Here is an 8,911-nt window from a genome sequence, read left to right as displayed (position 1 = left end):
CTGGTTCTCTGGTAGTAGTAGGGGCTAGAGGCCTGGTTCTCTGGTAGTAGTAGGGGCTAGAGGCCTGGTTCTCTGGTAGTAGTAGGGGCTAGAGGCCTGGTTCTCTGGTAGTAGTAGGGGCCTGGTTCTCTGGTAGTAGTAGGGGCTGGTTCTCTGGTAGTAGTAGGGGCTAGAGGCCTGGTTCTCTGGTAGTAGTAGGGGCTAGGGCCTGGTTCTCTGGTAGTAGTAGGGGCTAGAGGCCTGGTTCTCTGGACCAGTAGGGTGCTGGGCCTGGTTCCTCTGGTAGTAGTAGGGGCTAGAGGTCCTAGTGTGGACCACGGCAGGGTGTTGGGTCCTCTCCTCTGGTTCCTCTGGTAGTAGTAGGGGCTAGAGGTAATTAGTGTGGAGTGTGGTGTGTTGGGTCCTCTGTGTCTCTCCTCTGGTAGTGTAGGGGCATTGGGGTGTGATGAGATTAGGATAGGGGAGTGGTTGGTAGTTGTGTGTGTTTATGGAGGGGAGGCTATGTCTGGAAGCTTAGGTAGTTTGTAGTGTGTGGAAGAGGCGTGTGGACCACGGCAGGGTGTTGGGTCCTCTCCTCTCTCCTCTGGTAGTAGTAGGGGCTAGGCGGCCTAGTTTGGACACGGCAGGGTGTTGGGTCCTGTCTCTCCTCTGGTAGTAGTAGGGGCTAGAGGCCTAGGTTGGACCACGGCAGGGGTGTTGGGTCCTCTCCTCTCTTAGGTAGGGAGGAGGGGCTAGAGGCCTGGTTTGGACCAGGGCAGGGTGTTGGGTCCTCTCCTCTGGTTCAGGAGAGGTGTGTAGGGTGCCTGTTTAAACACACTGTGTGGTAGGACCTGTGTTTGAGTGTAACAGTGTGTGTGTGCGTGTGCGTGTGCAGGGTGCGTGTGTGTGTGTGGGCAGTTAGGTGCAGGGAGGAGGTGTGTGTGGGTGCCTGTTTAAACACAGATTAGGTGTGTGTAATTGTGTGTGTTTATGGAGGGGATGTCTGGAAGCTTAGGTAGGGGGCTTTGTACGTGTGTGGAAGAGGCGTGTGGAGGGCGTGTGTGTGTGGGGCGGTTAGGTGCAGGGAGGAGGTGTGTGTGTGGGCGGTTAGGGTGCAGGGAGGAGGTGTGTGTGTGTGTGTGTGTGGGCGGTTAACAGGGAGGGTGTGTGTGGGGCGGTTAGGGTGCAGGGAGGAGGTGTGTGTGTGTGTGGGCGGTTAGGTGCAGGGAGGAGGTGTGTGTGTGGGGTGCCTGTTTAAACACGCTGTGTGGTAGTATGGGTAGGGAGAGTCCCTGGGTAACACTGTGGGGTAGTATGGGTAGGGAGAGAGTCCCTGGGTAACACTGTGGGGTAGTAGGGAGAGTCCCTGGGTAACACTGTGGTAGTAGGGAGGGAGTCCCTGGGTAACACTGTGGGGTAGTAGGGGAGTCCCTGGGTAACACTGTGGGTAGTAGGGAGAGTCCCTGGGTAACACTGTGGGGTAGTAGGGAGAGTCCCTGGGTAACACTGTGTGGTAGTAGGGAGAGTCCCTGGGTAACACTGTGGGGTAGTATGGGTAGGGAGAGTCCCTGGGTAACACTGTGGGGTAGGGAGAGTCCCTGGGTAACACTGTGGGGTAGTATGGGTAGGGAGAGTCCCTGGGTAACACTGTGGGGTAGTAGGGAGAGTCCCTGGGTAACACTGTGGGGTAGTATGGGTAGGGAGAGTCCCTGGGTAACACTGTGTGGTAGTATGGGTAGGGAGAGTCCCTGGGTAACACTGTGTGGTAGTATGGGTAGGGAGAGTCCCTGGGTAACACTGTGGGTAGTATGGGTAGGGGGAGTCCCTGGGTAACACTGTGGGGTAGTATGGGTAGGGAGAGTCCCTGGGTAACACTGTGGGGTAGTAGGGAGAGTCCCTGGGTAACACTGTGGGGTAGTATGGGTAGGGAGAGTCCCTGGGTAACACTGTGTGGTAGTATGGGTAGGGAGAGTCCCTGGGTAACACTGTGGGGTAGTATGGGTAGGAGAGTCCCTGGGTAACACTGTGGGGTAGTAGGGAGAGTCCCTGGGTAACACTGTGTGGTAGTATGGGTAGGGAGAGTCCCTGGGTAACACTGTGGGTAGTATGGGTAGGAGAGTCCCTGGGTAACACTGTGGGGTAGTATGGGTAGGGAGAGTCCCTGGGTAACACTGTGGGGTAGGGTAGGGAGAGTCCCTGGGTAACACTGTGTGGTAGTAGGGAGAGTCCCTGGGTAACACTGTGTGGTAGTAGGGAGAGTCCCTGGGTAACACTGTGGGGTAGTATGGGTAGGGAGAGTCCCTGGGTAACACTGTGGGGTAGTATGGGTAGGGAGAGTCCCTGGGTAACACTGTGGGGTAGTATGGGTAGGGAGAGTCCCTGGGTAACACTGTGTGGTAGTAGGGAGAGTCCCTGGGTAACACTGTGTGGTAGTATGGGTAGGGAGAGTCCCTGGGTAACACTGTGGGGTAGTATGGGTAGGGAGAGTCCCTGGGTAACACTGTGTGGTAGTATGGGTAGGGAGAGTCCCTGGGTAACACTGTGGGGTAGTATGGGTAGGGAGAGTCCCTGGGTAACACTGTGTGGTAGTATGGGTAGGGAGAGTCCCTGGGTAACACTGTGTGGTAGTATGGGTAGGGAGAGTCCCTGGGTAACACTGTGTGGTAGTATGGGTAGGGAGAGTCCCTGGGTAACACTGTGGGGTAGTAGGGAGAGTCCCTGGGTAACACTGTGGGGTAGTATGGGTAGGGAGAGTCCCTGGGTAACACTGTGGGGTAGTAGGGAGAGTCCCTGGGTAACACTGTGGTAGTAGGGAGAGTCCCTGGGTAACACTGTGTGGTAGTAGGGAGAGTCCCTGGGTAACACTGTGGGGTAGTATGGGTAGGGAGAGTCCCTGGGTAACACTGTGGGGTAGTATGGGTAGGGAGAGTCCCTGGGTAACACTGTGGTAGTAGGGAGAGTCCCTGGGTAACACTGTGTGGTAGTATGGGTAGGGAGAGTCCCTGGGTAACACTGTGGGGTAGTAGGGAGAGTCCCTGGGTAACACTGTGGGGTAGTATGGGTAGGGAGAGTCCCTGGGTAACACTGTGGGGTAGTATGGGTAGGGAGAGTCCCTGGGTAACACTGTGGGGTAGTAGGGAGAGTCCCTGGGTAACACTGTGGGGTAGTAGGGAGAGTCCCTGGGTAACACTGTGGGGTAGTATGGGTAGGGAGAGTCCCTGGGTAACACTGTGGGGTAGTATGGGTAGGGAGAGTCCCTGGGTAACACTGTGGGGTAGTAGTAGGGAGAGTCCCTGGGTAACACTGTGGGGTAGTAGGGGAGAGTCCCTGGGTAACACTGTGGGGTAGTATGGGTAGGGAGAGTCCCTGGGTAACACTGTGGGGTAGTATGGGTAGGGAGTCCCTGGGTAACACTGTGTGGTAGTATGGGTAGGGAGAGTCCCTGGGTAACACTGTGGGGTAGTAGGGAGAGTCCCTGGGTAACACTGTGTGGTAGTATGGGTAGGGAGAGTCCCTGGGTAACACTGTGGGGTAGTATGGGTAGGGAGAGTCCCTGGGTAACACTGTGTGGTAGTAGGGGTAGGGAGAGTCCCTGGGTAACACTGTGGGGTAGTATGGGTAGGGAGAGTCCCTGGGTAACACTGTGTGGTAGTATGGGTAGGGAGAGTCCCTGGGTAACACTGTGTGGTAGTATGGGAGGGAGTCCCTGGGTAACACTGTGTGGTAGTAGGGAGAGTCCCTGGGTAACACTGTGTGGTAGTATGGGTAGGGAGAGTCCCTGGGTAACACTGTGGGTAGTAGGGAGAGTCCCTGGGTAACACTGTGGGGTAGTATGGGTAGGGAGAGTCCCTGGGTAACACTGTGGGGTAGTATGGGTAGGGAGAGTCCCTGGGTAACACTGTGGGGTAGTAGGGAGAGTCCCTGGGTAACACTGTGGGGTAGTATGGGTAGGGAGAGTCCCTGGGTAACACTGTGGGTAGGGAGGGAGAGTCCCTGGGTAACACTGTGGGGTAGTATGGGTAGGGAGAGTCCCTGGGTAACACTGTGGGGTAGTATGGGTAGGGAGAGTCCCTGGGTAACACTGTGGGGTAGTATGGGTAGGGAGAGTCCCTGGGTAACACTGTGTGGTAGTAGGGAGAGTCCCTGGGTAACACTGTGTGGTAGTAGGGAGAGTCCCTGGGTAACACTGTGGGGTAGTATGGGTAGGGAGAGTCCCTGGGTAACACTGTGGGGTAGTAGGGAGAGTCCCTGGGTAACACTGTGGGGTAGTATGGGTAGGGAGAGTCCCTGGGTAACACTGTGGGGTAGTAGGGAGAGTCCCTGGGTAACACTGTGTGGTAGTAGGGAGAGTCCCTGGGTAACACTGTGGGGTAGTAGGGAGAGTCCCTGGGTAACACTGTGGGGTAGTATGGGTAGGGAGAGTCCCTGGGTAACACTGTGGGGTAGTAGGGAGAGTCCCTGGGTAACACTGTGGGTAGTAGGGAGAGTCCCTGGGTAACACTGTGGGGTAGTATGGGTAGGGAGAGTCCCTGGGTAACACTGTGGGGTAGTATGGGTAGGGAGAGTCCCTGGGTAACACTGTGGGGTAGTATGGGTAGGGAGAGTCCCTGGGTAACACTGTGGGGTAGTATGGGTAGGGAGAGTCCCTGGGTAACACTGTGTGGTAGTATGGGTAGGGAGAGTCCCTGGGTAACACTGTGGGGTAGTATGGGTAGGGAGAGTCCCTGGGTAACACTGTGGGTAGTATGGGTAGGGAGAGTCCCTGGGTAACACTGTGGGTAGTATGGGTAGGGAGAGTCCCTGGGTAACACTGTGGGTAGTATGGGTAGGGAGAGTCCCTGGGTAACACTGTGTGGTAGTATGGGTAGGAGAGTCCCTGGGTAACACTGTGGGGTAGTATGGGTAGGGAGAGTCCCTGGGTAACACTGTGGGGTAGTAGGGAGAGTCCCTGGGTAACACTGTGGGGTAGTAGGGGTAGGGAGAGTCCCTGGGTAACGCTGTGGGGTAGTAGGGAGAGTCCCTGGGTAACACTGTGGGGTAGTAGGGAGAGTCCCTGGGTAACACTGTGTGGTAGTAGGGAGAGTCCCTGGGTAACACTGTGGGGTAGTATGGGTAGGGAGAGTCCCTGGGCAACACTGTGGGGTAGTATGGGTAGGGAGAGTCCCTGGGTAACACTGTGTGGTAGTATGGGTAGGAGAGTCCCTGGGTAACACTGTGGGTAGTAGGGAGAGTCCCTGGGTAACACTGTGTGGTAGTATGGGTAGGGAGAGTCCCTGGGTAACACTGTGGGGTAGTATGGGTAGGGAGAGTCCCTGGGTAACACTGTGGGTAGTATGGGTAGGGAGAGTCCCTGGGTAACACTGTGGGTAGTATGGGTAGGGAGAGTCCCTGGGTAACACTGTGGGTAGTATGGGTAGGGAGAGTCCCTGGGTAACACTGTGTGGTAGTATGGGTAGGGAGAGTCCCTGGGTAACACTGTGGGGTAGTATGGGTAGGGAGAGTCCCTGGGTAACACTGTGGGGTAGTAGGGAGAGTCCCTGGGTAACACTGTGGGGTAGTATGGGTAGGGAGAGTCCCTGGGTAACACTGTGGGGTAGTAGGGAGAGTCCCTGGGTAACACTGTGGGGTAGTAGGGAGAGTCCCTGGGTAACACTGTGTGGTAGTAGGGAGAGTCCCTGGGTAACACTGTGGGGTAGTATGGGTAGGAGAGTCCCTGGGTAACACTGTGGGGTAGTATGGGTAGGGAGAGTCCCTGGGTAACACTGTGGGTAGTAGGGAGAGTCCCTGGGTAACACTGTGTGGTAGTATGGGTAGGGAGAGTCCCTGGGTAACACTGTGTGGTAGTAGGGAGAGTCCCTGGGTAACACTGTGGGGTAGTATGGGTAGGGAGAGTCCCTGGGTAACACTGTGGGGTAGTAGGGACAGTCCCTGGGTAACACTGGGGGTAGTAGAGTCCCTGGGTAACACTGTGGGGTAGTAGGGAGAGTCCCTGGGTAACACTGTGGGGTAGTAGGGAGAGTCCCTGGGTAACACTGTGGGGTAGTAGGGAGAGTCCCTGGGTAACACTGTGGGGTAGTATGGGTAGGGAGAGTCCCTGGGTAACACTGTGGGGTAGTAGGGAGAGTCCCTGGGTAACACTGTGGGGTAGTATGGGTAGGGAGAGTCCCTGGGTAACACTGTGGGGTAGTATGGGTAGGGAGAGTCCCTGGGTAACACTGTGTGGTAGTATGGGTAGGGAGAGTCCCTGGGTAACACTGTGGGGTAGTAGGGAGAGTCCCTGGGTAACACTGTGGGGTAGTATGGGTAGGGAGAGTCCCTGGGTAACACTGTGGGGTAGTATGGGTAGGGAGAGTCCTGGGTAACACTGTGCGGTAGTAGGAGAGTCCCTGGGTAACACTGTGGGGTAGTATGGGTAGGGAGAGTCCCTGGGTAACACTGTGGGGTAGTATGGGTAGGGAGAGTCCCTGGGTAACACTGTGGGGTAGTATGGGTAGGGAGAGTCCCTGGGTAACACTGTGTGGTAGTAGGGAGAGTCCCTGGGTAACACTGTGGGGTAGTATGGGTAGGGAGAGTCCCTGGGTAACACTGTGTGGTAGTAGGGAGAGTCCCTGGGTAACACTGTGGGGTAGTATGGGTAGGGAGAGTCCCTGGGTAACACTGTGGGGTAGTATGGGTAGGGAGAGTCCCTGGGTAACACTGTGGGGTAGTAGGGAGAGTCCCTGGGTAACACTGTGGGGTAGTATGGGTAGGGAGAGTCCCTGGGTAACACTGTGTGGTAGTAGGGAGAGTCCCTGGGTAACACTGTGGGGTAGTATGGGTAGGGAGAGTCCCTGGGTAACACTGTGGGGTAGTATGGGTAGGGAGAGTCCCTGGGTAACACTGTGGGGTAGTATGGGTAGGGAGAGTCCCTGGGTAACACTGTGGGGTAGTAGGGAGAGTCCCTGGGTAACACTGTGGGGTAGTAGGGAGAGTCCCTGGGTAACACTGTGGGGTAGTATGGGTAGGGAGAGTCCCTGGGTAACACTGTGGGGTAGTCCCTGGGTAACACTGTGGGGTAGTATGGGTAGGGAGAGTCCCTGGGTAACACTGTGGGGTAGTAGGGAGAGTCCCTGGGTAACACTGGGGGTAGTAGGAGAGTCCCTGGGTAACACTGTGGGGTAGTAGGGAGAGTCCCTGGGTAACACTGTGGGGTAGTATGGGAGGGAGAGTCCCTGGGTAACACTGTGGGGTAGTAGGGAGAGTCCCTGGGTAACACTGGGGTAGTAGGGAGAGTCCCTGGGTAACACTGTGGGGTAGTATGGGTAGGGAGAGTCCCTGGGTAACACTGTGGGGTAGTATGGGTAGGGAGAGTCCCTGGGTAACACTGTGGGGTAGTATGGGTAGGGAGAGTCCCTGGGTAACACTGTGGGTAGTAGGGAGAGTCCCTGGGTAACACTGTGTGGTAGTATGGGTAGGGAGAGTCCCTGGGTAACACTGTGGGGTAGTATGGGTAGGGAGAGTCCCTGGGTAACACTGTGGGTAGTATGGGTAGGGAGAGTCCCTGGGTAACACTGTGGGTAGTATGGGTAGGGAGAGTCCCTGGGTAACACTGTGGGTAGTATGGGTAGGGAGAGTCCCTGGGTAACACTGTGTGGTAGTATGGGTAGGGAGAGTCCCTGGGTAACACTGTGGGGTAGTATGGGTAGGGAGAGTCCCTGGGTAACACTGTGGGGTAGTAGGGAGAGTCCCTGGGTAACACTGTGGGGTAGTATGGGTAGGGAGAGTCCCTGGGTAACACTGTGGGGTAGTAGGGAGAGTCCCTGGGTAACACTGTGGGGTAGTAGGGAGAGTCCCTGGGTAACACTGTGGGGTAGTATGGGTAGGGAGAGTCCCTGGGTAACACTGTGGGGTAGTATGGGTAGGGAGAGTCCCTGGGTAACACTGTGGGGTAGTATGGGTAGGGAGAGTCCCTGGGTAACACTGTGTGGTAGTAGGGAGAGTCCCTGGGTAACACTGTGTGGTAGTATGGGTAGGGAGAGTCCCTGGGTAACACTGTGGTAGTAGGGAGAGTCCCTGGGTAACACTGTGGGTAGTATGGGTAGGGAGAGTCCCTGGGTAACACTGTGGGTAGTATGGGTAGGGAGAGTCCCTGGGTAACACTGTGGGTAGTATGGGTAGGGAGAGTCCCTGGGTAACACTGTGTGGTAGTATGGGTAGGAGAGTCCCTGGGTAACACTGTGGGGTAGTATGGGTAGGGAGAGTCCCTGGGTAACACTGTGGGGTAGTAGGGAGAGTCCCTGGGTAACACTGTGGGGTAGTATGGGTAGGGAGAGTCCCTGGGTAACACTGTGGGGTAGTAGGGAGAGTCCCTGGGTAACACTGTGGGGTAGTAGGGAGAGTCCCTGGGTAACACTGTGGGGTAGTAGGGAGAGTCCCTGGGTAACACTGTGGGGTAGTATGGGTAGGGAGAGTCCCTGGGTAACACTGTGGGGTAGTATGGGTAGGGAGAGTCCCTGGGTAACACTGTGTGGTAGTAGGGAGAGTCCCTGGGTAACACTGTGGGTAGTATGGGTAGGGAGAGTCCCTGGGTAACACTGTGTGGTAGTAGGGAGAGTCCCTGGGTAACACTGTGGGGTAGTATGGGTAGGGAGAGTCCCTGGGTAACACTGTGGGGTAGTATGGGTAGGGAGAGTCCCTGGGTAACACTGTGGGGTAGTAGGGAGAGTCCCTGGGTAACACTGTGGGGTAGTAGGGAGAGTCCCTGGGTAACACTGTGGGGTAGTATGGGTAGGGAGAGTCCCTGGGTAACACTGTGGGGTAGTATGGGTAGGGAGAGTCCCTGGGTAACACTGTGGGGTAGTATGGGTAGGGAGAGTCCCTGGGTAACACTGTGGGGTAGTAGGGAGAGTCCCTGGGTAACACTGTGGGGTAGTATGGGTAGGGAGAGTCCCTG

Source organism: Oncorhynchus keta, unplaced genomic scaffold (assembly GCF_023373465.1).
Source record: "Oncorhynchus keta strain PuntledgeMale-10-30-2019 unplaced genomic scaffold, Oket_V2 Un_scaffold_245_pilon_pilon, whole genome shotgun sequence".
Classification (NCBI taxonomy): domain Eukaryota; kingdom Metazoa; phylum Chordata; class Actinopteri; order Salmoniformes; family Salmonidae; genus Oncorhynchus; species Oncorhynchus keta.
This window is presented reverse-complemented; position numbering follows the sequence as displayed.